A 13,442-nucleotide genomic window follows, 5' to 3' on the forward strand; every position below is an offset into this window, starting at 1 on the left:
TCTTCTGATCAAATGTTCTACTTGTTGGCAAATGAAGTGTGAATATTTGTATATATTGATGTACAGATGGTTCAGAACACTTTATCAGGTCTCAGAAAAAAAATGAGCATCAGCAGCCAGAAAAGGCATGGAGATAGCCCTCCCTGTCTTCTTTCAGGTTGTGATGACAGGCAAAATATTTATTCTAATTTAGTAAACAATTTATATCCTGTTTTACCGTTTCTTTTCTCACTGGCCTTGCTCACTTTCCCTTTTTTTTGCCCCCATCCCCTTTTTCCTGACCACCCCTATTTTTGAGTATGGCAGAAGATTAAATGTATTCTCTCCCCCACAGAAAGATGAATTGCCATGCTGTAGTATCAATAAACATGCTAAAAAGAAGCATAATCCAGAAATTAAGTGTCTTTCCTTTTTTAACAAATGGCAGTCAGTTTTATCAGGCTCCATTCTGTTTGTCTTGAAACTGTTCCAGGCACTTTGATTGGCTACGTAGCCTCCAACGCTTGGAAACGGATTGATTTGATTCTCTATATTCTTTCATAGTGAGCAAAATTCTAAGTCATCTAATTTTCTAATTAAAAGTTTAATTCCACTAATCATTGTAAGGAAACTGGAGTTCATGCGCACAATCTGTGCTATAGATCTCTGTGTTCTATAAGATATCTAACGTGTATCAGAGTGATTCAGATTCCATAGTCGGAAATGGACCTGATTCAGAAACAGCCCAAGATTTGACAAACTGTTCTGTTTGTAGAAAAATATAATAATAAATAATTGGTCTTTTGGTTTCACTTTAATAGGATCTCAGTGGGAGTCTTTAGATCAAATTTCTCTGCCCTTGGATGATGGGAAGTGCAGTCTAGCAATATGGAGGATACCAGTTTAAGGAAAGTCGGCATTACCTACTTAATTGATGAGGCTGCTGGAATCCCAAATGGACCCTCTGGATAAAAGGACAGTCAGATGTCCCTTTCCTTCTCAAAGCCACACTGTAACCCCTGAGAATGGTGAAGCAGTGATGCCTCTGCAGGGAGCTGGTTTTTTGGGGATTTTTTATCATTTTTATAGTGGGTGTGGGTTAGCTAAAATAGATGTATTAAACCTATCAGGGACTTGATGCACTGATTTTATATCTTTGGTCGGAAAATGTTGGCTGCTTGTGCTGCCAAAATTTGAAGCGAGTCTTAAGAGCTTTTCTGGCCCACTGTTGCTAACCTCTGGTCAAGCACTGTGTGCCTCCTGGTTAATGAGTAGAGCTGGAGTAAATTGTGCAAAATGATACAAATCACAGTGTTGTTTAAAGAAAAAGGAAAGGAATAATGCAAATATGTAATATACGGAGCCGGTGGATTTGACTTCCTTTGGAGCAGGCTTTAAAAGAGGAGATAAGCAGTGGGCATGTATGTATACTGCCAGGTTTAATGGACTAGCCCTATTTGCAGAGTATGTTGGCAGATATGTTGGAGAAGAATCTGTTTTCAGCTTCCCTTGATTCACCCCACCCCCATAACATTGCCTTTAGTATTGAGCTATTATGTTGGGATAAACAATTAGTGCAGGTGTTTGACTTGATGGAAACTACGTCTGGATGTAATCTCGTACAGAAACTTAACAGGAGTTTGAACTTGCCAAATACCAGAAATAGGGAGTGTTCAGTCAGTTTGGCTTCCAGGAGTCTCTGTTCTAGCTGGTATTAAGCCCACTAAGAATCAGGGAAGGATTAATAAACTTTTGTTGGTGGGATTTTAAATATTGGCTGCCGAGCCCAATGTGCAGAGAGGGAAATTGCTTGGGAAAATGGGATGGGGATTCCCTACAGCTGTCTCTGTCCTGTTGGTTTGCAAGAATAAAAGATGCACAATGAGGAGTATTAGATCCCCCAAACCAGCAGAGTAATTTCACTTCTTATTTGCTTGCTTGCTTGTTTTGAACTCCTGCTTCTGATCTCCCCATTGAGGTGATTGTTATGGGCAGTGCTTTGCCTCTCCAGAAGTTTGCATGATTGGAAATGACTAGCAATTCATTTGGATTTTTTCCAGCAATGTTTTGATTGCTTGAAGGATCAGTCAGACAAAGGGTGGTTTTTCTTAGAGATTAGAAGAGGTGAAGAGGACATGCGCATGCAGAATGAAGTTCATATATCACCCCAAGTTGAAGTGTGATTTGCTAGTTTTTGGCTAGCAGGTTGTATGCACCCAATCAATTATTACTCATAAACAAACCATGGCTTCATGTAGTTTTTCCCAGCCTGGTACAGCAATGTATTGGAGCTACAGTACCCAGAATTCTTAGCCAGCATGGCACAATAGCTAGGAATTCTAGTAGCTGCGTTCCAGCACATCTGGGGAGGATCCAGCTTGGGAAAGTTTAGCTTAAGCCAGCATGGAACATTCCTTATAATCATCTTGTTGCAGAAGAAGGAATGGAAGGGACAGATAGCCAATTGTTGGTCCACAGGATAAAGCTCATCCATATGGCAATTTTATGTGATCTCTGTATAGCTTGAATCAAGGCATTGAAAAATTAACTTTCAATGAAAAGATACCCTTCTCCTCCCCATGAAATATTAGCAATAGAGGCTTCAAATAGTACACCACAATAAGCATCATATGGATTGTTTTTTTTACTTAGTTTAATGTGCGATTCCAGCCATTTTATAGTCTGTACATTATGATTTATGGATTAGCATTATGTATGAATCAGGCCATTATGGTTGGTTGAATAAGTCATAGTTAAAGCAATAAGATTTAATATGTTATATTCACCCAGGCATAGCTTTCTTTGATGTGTTTAATGGCTGGATTTGTACATTGTACTTGGTTTACAAAATGCAATGGCTAAGTTGACATATCACATTAAGCCCAAACCAAACAAATCACATTATGATTTAGCACAATAAATGTCTGTTTACTGTGGTTGTCCTTACTCTCTTGAAAACCTATGAAAGTAGTTATCTTTGGAAAAACTAACTGAATGTGGGAAGTATGCACAGGCTATCATCTCAGAAACTCACATTTCAGAACAATTACTCTAATAGGTAACAGTGAGATCTGTGAATGACGAAAACCTGGATTCAGCTATGAGCTTAACCAGGAACATGGTATGATTGCTCTGAAAACAGAATGTTCATCTTTGTTTTAGATCTCCTTTCTTGTAGAAGAAAAACGTTCAAAGGAACTTGGATCACGTGTAGAAAGTGTGCAAGTGGATTCCTCTGAATCCAAGTGGTCTTTCTCTTTGGATTCGTTCTCAGATTTATATAGCAACAATAGTCTCCTGGGAGCATCAGTGCTTCAGGTGAGAACTTGTGCATCTCTAGCAGACTACTGGCAAGGATGTTCCTCCAGAGACTCTCACAACTAAAGGGCTGGATAGGGAAGACTGTCACTCTGGAGGGCATCTCTTGATGGGACACATTAATTCCACTGAAGAATATAAGTATGGGAATACTATATTTAAGAAAGAAATATGATCCGCCCCCCCCCCCCCCCAGTATTACCAGCATATGGGGGAGTGGGGGATATTGCCTTACGTTTCTGAGAATATGGTAAGACAAGAAGCTGCTGCTGAAAGAAACCTCTTGGGCAGGAGGTACAAACAATGCAAACCCATAGCTGAATTGCAGGCAGACAAGAGGGAGGCTCTCTTCATGTTAGCTGTATACCAGGTACAGAGGGATGAGTAGCTGGGGTGCAGCTAATCCTGGATGTGTGACAATTCTTTTGCATGAATAAGGACTCAGGATCTTTGATTGATGGAGAGTCTGTGTGGATAGGAAGGCTCTCTGTTCCAGATACTCATCCTCTACATGAGGGGTAAGGAGGATAAGGTGAACCACTGAATGAGCAGGACTATAAGTCCTAAGTATATGGATCTAGAGGTAAGAGGTGCTAAAATGAATGACTTTTCTAGATGGTAAGCATATTTGGTTTTCTGGATTTCACCCCAGCTTGAAAAACCTCTATTGGCAAGAGGAAAAAAGAGCTCAGGATCTCAAGATCTTTTTCTCAAGCTTCATTCCAGTTTACATGGATTAAACCAAGGGAAGGAGATCCATTTCCAGCATAGCAGCACCCTATTCATTTACTAGAGAAGGCAAACAATTAGGACTCCCAGTTCTCAACTCCAAAAAAACCGAAGTCTGTTGGGTGGCGGAAAAGTGATGCAGACAACTCAAACAATATGCTGCCATATCATCTGGATTTCTGTAGTCCAGATCTGGTAACTGTAAGCACAAGAGAACTCAGTGAGACCTGTCACAGAATAAGCATGCATTGATATATACTTGTTGAACCCCAATTTTGGCAATTTCTTTCTCAGTGCATCTGTATAAGAGATTAGTTTGTGTGAGCAGGAATGATCTGTATCAGTGTTTTTCAAACTTGGCAACTTTAAGATGTGTGGACACTGATCTGTATGACGATTGTGGATCAATTAATTGTACAAACGGAAGGCTTCATTTGATAGATTCTTAATTATAATCAGTAATTATTAATTCAGTTAATATTATAGTGTTATCTCGGCCCGGCCTTTATTTGAAATGTGCCAAAGTGGGTCCGATACATGCGTGCATTAAAAAGGAGTGGGGGGATTCATTTCAGTAGGTGGACCTCCATGGATGTTTATCCTCTTCTTTTTCTTTTTCTTTTTCTTTTTCTGACTGTTCTAAATTCAGGGTTGTCAGGTAAATGTAGAAATCTTTTGGGGGGGGGCAGGGAATGGGGGAAAAGCGTGTAAGCAGATTGAAAGAAAGGACAGCTAGTACGCTTACGAGACAGAGCCCTTCCTGTTTGAACAGCTTTGCTTTCTAATTATTTGATCTGGCACTTTCTTCTAGGCTTACAGCTACTGCTGTGGGTGTTGTATGTTTCTTCCCCCTCCCCTTTCTCCTTATTCATTAGGTGCGTAGCAAGGGAGCGAAGGAAGAAACACAGCGTACGTACGAGGTATCCTATGGGCATCTCGTGACTTTTGCCTTCTGTCCCACCATCTTTCAGTTATAAGCTTCTCTGAGAACGCAGCGCATCAGGGCTGAGTCCTCTGTACATATATGGTCACATTTACACTTCTCGGCCTTGGGAGGGCACTGCCTTGATACACTTTAATTTCTTGCTTAAATGGCACGGTGGCAGTTGAGGATTCTCCTCGTAGCGTGAAAGAGAAATCTTGTCACACACAGGATTAAAATTACTTTCAGTTTCTTGGCTGATGGATCTGGTTGTGAAAAAAGTCCTGTCTAGAGAAAGGTCTGTTGCTCTTTTATTGAGAGAGGACAATGAGGGATTTCCCTCAAGCTAGAACTTACTGCATTCTTCAAATTAGCATAAATTAAAAGAGGTTCAGTACATGTAAGCTTTGTTGCTGCCAATTCTTTTTTTCCGTTAACTTTGATTCTCCATCCTTGATGTCTGCCTTGCCCATCTTGGTGCGGTTAGTCTTTGGCTGGGAATTCTGGGATTTGCAGTCCCAAGATATCCAGAGTGTCCTAGAGTAGGCAAACCAAGTTTAGTTGATTATTTTCACAGCAATCTCAGTAAGAGAAAAATCCCTGCTCTGAGAGCATGCAGCCTACATTTGGACAAGGAGCAAGAGGAAATGACATTAGAATATTTAAAGGACAAGATGATAAATCAGTAAACAGAGAAATGTGACTAGGACTGTGTAGTGTTTCAGATTCAGTTCCAAAAAAGTGCTATTGAGCCTGAATATAGCTTCTGTCTTGTTAAAGCAGCTGTGTCTTTTCATGAGATCATAGGCTGTCTGCAGCTGCTTTAAAGATGCTACTCCTGGATCATACTAAAGCCTCATCTAAATCTGTCTTCTGTTCCCATCATTGCCATTTTGAGGCCTGTAAGCAAGACAGGACAGCAGCAGAACATGGTTTACATATTGCATTAACCCAGGGGTTCTGAAAGTACAGCCCGCGGGCCGGATATGACCCGCCAGGGTCATTTATCCAGCCCGCCCGCCTGATTGGCCGCCGCTGCTGTCTGTCAGAAGCAGAAGTGTCGGAGCTATGTTGGGAGCTGCAGGCGATGCACAAGGAGGGAGATCGCAGAGCCGGACTATTCTACATGACAGGTATGCTGGGTCCGACAGCTCTCCTCCTCTCCTCAAACTATAGTCTGGACCCCCAACATTCTGAGGGACCGTGAACTGGCCCCCTGTTTAAAAAGTTTGAGGACCCCCACATTAACCTATGGGCGTTAGATAGTCATAATTAACTGAATAAATTACAGCACATTAAGTCATAAACTATGGTTTACAAATCATCATAGCTGGGATCACACAACATGCTAAGCCAAAAACAAACAACTAATATTAAGGAAGTGCATTATATGAACCAGGCCTCAGGCTTACATTTCCTAACCATGCTATTTGGAAACTTCCGATATAGGAGGTACCATATAATCATTATAAATAATTAGCCTCAGCTAACATGTCATTTGAACTCATTTTTAAAAATTAATTATTGTTAAATAAGGATGCTTTGATGATCCATCTGAAGTCAGGTGCTGGAAAATGGACATCTCATTCATGACTTGCTTGTTGAATTTTTTGAAGTGTTACAGGTAGTTCTTGACTTATGACCACAATTGGGACTGGAACTTCCATCACTAAGTGTTGTGGTCATTAAGTGAGTCATGCCCAATTTTATGACCTTTTTTTGCTGTGGTTGTTAAGTGAATCACACAGTCATTAAGTGAATCTGGCTTCCCCCATTGACTTTGTTTTTCAGAAGCCCCCAGGAAGGTCACAAATAATGATCACATGACCCTGGGTCGCTGCAACCATCATAAAATGCCAGTTGCCAAGTGCCCAAATTTTGATCATGTGACTGGGGGTGTTGCAACAGTCATAAGTCTGAAGACCTGTTGTAAGTAATTTTTTTCAGTGCTGTAAGTTTGAATGGTTGTTAAATGAATGATCATAAATCGAGGACTACTTGTACTGAAAGAATCTTGAACATAGTGGAACTCTTAGGTTGGAATATTACGTATGCTGGCTTCAAATTAAGTTTTACTGAACTCAGAAATATTGATTACTGTGTAGATTAGCATCTTCTGATGCTCTTCATTGAATAGCCAATTATCTCTTTTGCCATATAAAATTGGATCTTAGTTATAAATTAGAAGTTCAGTTTAAAAGTCAGAGACATAATTTCATAAAGAACAGAGCAACTTTGACATATATCAACCATGTGCTTTGTGTAAAATGTTTTCACAAAAAATAAACATGCATTTTTATCTAATTTAGATGCCAAGGTTTCTAACTGAAAACTATTTATCCTGTTCAGAAACAGGAAAAAGCAGTTAATTCAATTCTGGACATTTCTGTTACCAGAAATATCATATTTTGAAAGTGTGAGGTTATGAGTTGGGCAACCGATGTTCCTTCTGAGGTTTTGTGGGATTACTCATATAGTTCTCCAGTTAGTTTTCAATAAACAGAATATCTGGAATTTTTTGCGAATGCATTCAGGTGCAGAATCAACTTCTGTAAATCCTCGAATGCTAAATTGTGGTTTCTGACTAGATATTCTTATCTGAAAAAAGTGTCTAATTACAACAAAGGACTACAACAAAGTTTTCAAAACAATACAGTTGACAGAAAAATGCATAAACTTTATTAGGGAATTTCAAAGACTTTTGCTTGTTATCATAGGCAGTGATACCAAGAAGAGCCAGATCACAGTGCTCTAACTAGTACTGGAAAGAGTTGTATGGCATTGAAAGAGTAATGGATCTGCAGTGACGTAAAGTGATTAAAAGTCATTTTAAAAAGTGATTGTCGTTTCATATGGCTAAATCCACCAAGTGCTGTTCAGAATATGTTACAGAGAAATACCTATGCTAATTGAATGAAACCAGATGTCTTGTCACACTATGACTTTGTTTATGCAAGGTTTTGTTTAGAAAAATATTTAACCATAAACTAAATAAATCATATTGCAAGTTAATGTGAAGTACAGTGATACCTTGGGATACGAACGCCTCTGCTTGCGAATTTTTCGGGTTACGACCAGCTCTGGCCCCAAAATTTTACCTCGGTTTGCGAACTCCGCCTCGGGGTACGAGCCATTTTCCGCCCGTGCCACGTGGTCCGCGGCCATTTTCTGCCCGTGCCACGTGGTCCGCGGCCATTTTTCCGCCCGTGCCACGTGGTCCGCGGCTGTTTTTCCGGCCCTGCCGCGTGGTCCGCGGCCGTTTTCGCACCGCGCCGGGCTGTTTTCGCGCCGCGCCGGGCCGGGCCGTTTTCGCGCCGGGCCGCGCCGGGCCGGGCCGTTTTCGCGCCGCGCCGGGCCGTTTTCGCGCCGTGCCGTGCTGCACCCGGCCATTTTCGCGCCGCACCACGCCGCGCCCGGCCGCTTTCCATGTGGTCCGTGGACGCCAGAACGGATTAACGGTAATTACATTGAACCTTATGGGAAATTGCCTCGGGTTGCGACCAAATTCGGGCGGAGGGCGGAACGGATTAACCGGATTTACATTGAACCCTATGGGGAAATTTGCCTCGGGGTGCGACCAAATTCAGAGGGCGGAACGGATTAACCGGATTTACATTGAACCCTATGGGGAAATTTCCTTCGGGTTACGACCAACTCGGGATACGCCCAGAGTCACGGAACGGATTAAGTTCGTATCCCGAGGTACCACTGTACAAGCAAGTTTTAAGGCCTAGCAACAGTGTAACACCATTCAGCATGTGTTAATCAGTTTATCAGTGTAAAAATGTTTATGTCACACTCAAGAGCAGCTCTGCAGCTTTAGCCGATCATTCTTCAGAGATGTTGAAGGGCAAAGTCTGGTCAGATACTTCCAGGTCTTAGTGCCTGAAGACGTGGACAAGATACTTGGAATAATTCAGCTGATCACCTGTTTGCTTGACACTTGTCTGTCACGAATTTATTACTTCTGTTAGGAAAGAATGCAATAAGAACCACTGACCAGAACTGGGGTTTACCTTACTGATGTTCACTGGTTCCCAGTTTGTTCACTTCAAAATGGTACTAACTTATACCACTCTCACAGCTTGGGATCCAATAGTTGAAGGAATGCTAGTATATTCCAGCTGAGGAACTTGAAAGAGTGCAGAGAAGAGCAATGAAGATTGAGAGTGGAGACTGAATCCTATGAAGAATGTTTAAAAGAACTGGGTATGTTTAGCCTAAAGAAGAGAAGGCTGAGAAGAAACATGATAGCAGTCTTCTAAAACTTGAAGAGGATATAGATTTATTCTCCATAGGTGATGAGGGTAGGACAAGAACCAGTGGATGGAAACTTTACAGAGGGAGATCCAAACTTGGAATAACGAATTTCCTGACCATGAGAATTATTAAGCAATGGAACAGTTTGCTTCCTGAAGTTATAGATGCTCCATCACTGGTGGATTTCAATCAAAAGTTGGTTAGCCATTTGTCTAGACTGTATGAGGATTTCTACCCTGGGGAGAGATTGGTCTAGAAGAACTCCAAGGTACCTTCTAACCCTATTATTTGATGATTTGTTGATATTGTTTTGTTTTCTCATAATTTTTTATTTCATTTTCAATTTCATTATTATAATTTATCCTTGCCTTGTTGTACTTTTGGTTACTTATTGGTTGCTTTTATTTACAGTGCATTTGGAAAGTATTCAGACCCCCTTCACTTTTTTCTATTTTGTTATGTTGCAGCCTGATACTACAGTCGTTCAAATTCATTTTTTTCCTCATTAATCTACATTCAGTACCCCATAATGACAAAGTGAAAACAGAATTTTAGAAATGTCTGTAAATTTATTAAAAAGAAAAAACTGAAATATCACATTGGCATAAGTATTCAGAACCTTTACTCAGTACTTCGTTGAAGCACCTTTGGCAGCAATTACAGCCTCGAGTCTTTTTTGGTATGACGCGACAAGCTTTGCACACCTGGATTGGGGGATTTTCTGCCATTCTTCTTTGCAAATCCTCTCAAGCTCAGTCAGGTTGGATGGGGACAATCGGCGGACAGCCATTTTCAGGTCTCTCCAGAGATGTTCAATAGGATTCAAGTCAGGGCTCTGGCTGGGCCACTCTAGGACATTCAGAGTGGTCCCTAAGCCATTCCTTTGTTGTCTTGGCTGTGCGCTTAGGATCGTTGTCATGTTGGAGGGTGAACCTTTGGCCCAGTCTGAGGTCCTGAGCGCTGTGGAACAGGTTTTCATTGAGGATATCTCTGTACTTCGCTCCATTCCCTCAACCCTGACCAGTCTCCCAGTTCCTGCTGCTGAAAAACACCCCCACAGCATGATGCTGACACCACCATGCTTCACTGTTGGGATGGTATTGGGCAGGTGATGAGCGGTGCCTGGTTTCCTCTAGACAGAACATTTAGAATTGAGGCCAAACAGTTCAGTCTTGGTTTCATCAGACCAGAGAATCTTGTTCCTCACAGTCTGAGAGTCCTTCAGGTGCTTTTCTGCAAACTCCAAGAGGGCTTTCATGTGTTTTGCACTGAGGAGAGACTTCCGTCTAGCCACTCTGCCATAAAGTCCAGATCAGTGGAGGGCTGCAGTGATGGTTGTCCTTCCAGAACTTTGTCCCATCTCCACACAGGATCTCTGGAGCTCAGTCAGAGTGACCACCAGGTTCTTGGTCACCTCTCTTACTGAGGCTCTTCTGCCCCGATTGCTCAGTTTGGCCGGGCGACCAGCTCTCGGAAGAGTCCTGGTTGTACCAAACTTCTTCCATTTGAGAATTATGGAGGCCACTGTGCTCTTGGGAACCTTCAGTGCAGCAGACATTTTTTTGTAGCCTTCCCCAGATCTGTGCCTTGCAATAATCCTGTCTCTGAGCTCTGCAGGCAGTTCCTTTGACCTCATGGCTTTTGCTCTGATACAGTATGCATTGTCAGCTGTGAGGCCTTCTATAGAGAGGTGTGTGCCTTTCCAAATCATGTCCAATCAATTTAATTTACCACACATGGACTCCAATCAAGGTATATTGAGCAACTCAGCTCAGCAACAATCATGAGAAATGGGAGGCACCTGAGCTAAATTTCAAGTGTTGTTGCAAAGGGTCTGAATACTTACAGTATGCCAATGTGATATTTCAGTTTTTCCTTTTTAAAAAATTTACAGACATTTCTAAAATTCTGTTTTCACTTTGTCATTATGGGGTACTGAGTGTAGATTTATGAGGAAAAAAATGAATTTGAACAATTGTAGTATCAGGCTGCAACATAACAAAATAGAAAAAAGTGAAGGGGGTCTGAATACTTTCCGAATGCACTGTATATTTATTCCAACATTTTTAACTATTATGATTGACTGTTTTGTAAACCAGTGTGAGTCCATGTTGATTCTGTAGTATGCAAGTTAGATGAATGAATGAATGAATGAATGAATGAATGAATGAATGAATGAATGAATGAATGAATGAGATAATAACAATTGAGCTAGATGGGGAATGACTGGTCTCTCAGTTGGGCAATTGAATAACCTGGTTTCACTGATTATTTAGCTACTATTAAACTGCTTGGTTGGGCACTTTTCTGTAAAAAAAAAAAAGTATATGAAGGTAGTCTTTATGATTAGGTTGAGACATCTGTATGTATTAGACTTTTGCAATGTGATGACTTAAGCTATATGCAACAACAGTTTCTAACTGTTTCCAGCTGGATGGCAATTGATTGCTATTTGGAGAATGTTATTTGGCAATACCTTTGAGATGGGAACTCTCTTGCTTGGGTGTTTTCTAAAGCACCTGATACCCTGCTGGTGCCAAGCATGAATATTAAGCAATTGTAGATAGCATATGTTTCAGGAGATATTTATGCCTGTAGCAATGCAAAAGTTTGATGGATGGGTTGCCAGAATTGCAGGATATGCTTCAGCACACATTGAATTGTTAAAATGGTATCACTGATAATGAACAAGCTTGCAAAAAGTTGACACTTCTTTCCTAACCTGGCACTTTATTCAAAAGATTTGAATATGACCTCTGAATTTCTGATTTGCAGGGGAAGGAGGAGCTTACATTTTTGGAAATCTCCATGCAGAATTGAGTTGAGGATCTACCTCCCCTTATCTACACACTCACTGTCATGCCCACATGCACATGCTCAGGCTTTACATTCATTCAGCCTTTTGTAGGAGCAAGCACCATCTGATGTAAGAAGCTGGTAGTCTCCGTGACTACGTCTCCCTCTAGTGGCTTCAGAGGACCTTCTGCTTCAGAATTAAGGAGCATCCTGCATCTTTCAGGGTAGATGTCTGATCTTGTTTTCTTGTGATAACTGCCACAAAAGAATGCAATGGAATGGTCTGAAATTGTCTTAAATATATTTTGTGTATTTGCAGCAAATATATCAAATATGCTTATTTGCTGCCAATATACAAAATATATTTCCTGCCCTCCCCCCCCCACCTTTTTGAAAGAATACAGTACAGTAGTAGAAAGTTTTGTTATTCATTTCCTCTCAATATTTTTTTAAGTTTAGCTGGGTTGAGCTGTGGATAGCAAGTAAGCCCCAGGAACCAGGAAACATGGGACGTGTCAGTAGTCCAGAATGGGTATGAACCAAGAGAGACAGATATACACTGAAAGGTGGGGATGAAGAATAAGATGAAGGTCAAACCTGAAGAGCAATCAAAGGATACCAGAATGTGGGAATATTAATTGCTTGGTTAAGACTTGATTGAAGCAACAAGCTTTCATTTTCAGAAGGGTTTAGTGATCACCTTGGGTGAGAATGTTTGTTCAGGGCTTTAAATCGCCTAAGAGATGTTTCACACAGAGAACAACTGCAATGAGACCACACAGAACTGTGGCACACAAATGCAAAAGATCCTGGTTTGAAGCCTCGCAGCTTTTGAAAATGTTCCATCAGAGTGACCCAAAAGCACTGTACGTGCTTTGATGTTCATAGAGCTTCTCCTATTCAGAAGTGTTTTCTTTCACTTCAGTTGAAGAGAATATTTCCATGTGTAATTTCCCTTGATTTTAGGGTTGTTTCTAACCCTGAAATAAATGGGAAATGGCAGCTGGGAGTAAAAATGTGTGTGCTTTGTCGCTTTTGTCTACAATGAGCCAAAGAACATGGGTTTCAGAAGAATGACTCATGGATTAATTTGCTCTGAAGTTTCCAGTAATGCCAATCACATTTGCAGCTCTACTGCATCAGTCTAGGGATCACACTATGTGATATCCAAAATGCACAGAGTTGGATGGAATAGATGTCATGTTCTCACTTAGTGGACTAAAATATCAGAAGGATGCCAAGCTTGGCCAGTTTCTCTGATTCTCAACTAGGCCAACTAATTTTTTAATGTGTTTTAATCTTTCTGTTGTAAACACTGGGGTGAGTCAGGGTGCAAATATTAGGCAAGAGAGAAAGGCAGATTTCCATCAAATGAGAATCTTGCTTCCTAGAAGATGGAGTCACCTTATTATCATAATCTAGGAGCATTAGCTTATTT

At 41.0% G+C, this 13,442-nt stretch overlaps 1 protein-coding gene across 2 annotated transcripts in view; it reads left to right on the plus strand.

The window, feature by feature from the left end:
- The window catches only part of PDZD2 (PDZ domain containing 2), a 184,586-nt gene that overhangs the window by 1,233 nt on the left and 169,911 nt on the right, over nt 1-13,442 (plus strand). The window lies entirely within an intron of this gene.

The sequence above is a fragment of the Python bivittatus genome, unplaced genomic scaffold, assembly GCF_059951505.1.
Source record: "Python bivittatus isolate LINGU-HERP-01145 unplaced genomic scaffold, Pbiv_v1 ctg000570_np1212, whole genome shotgun sequence".
Classification (NCBI taxonomy): domain Eukaryota; kingdom Metazoa; phylum Chordata; class Lepidosauria; order Squamata; family Pythonidae; genus Python; species Python bivittatus.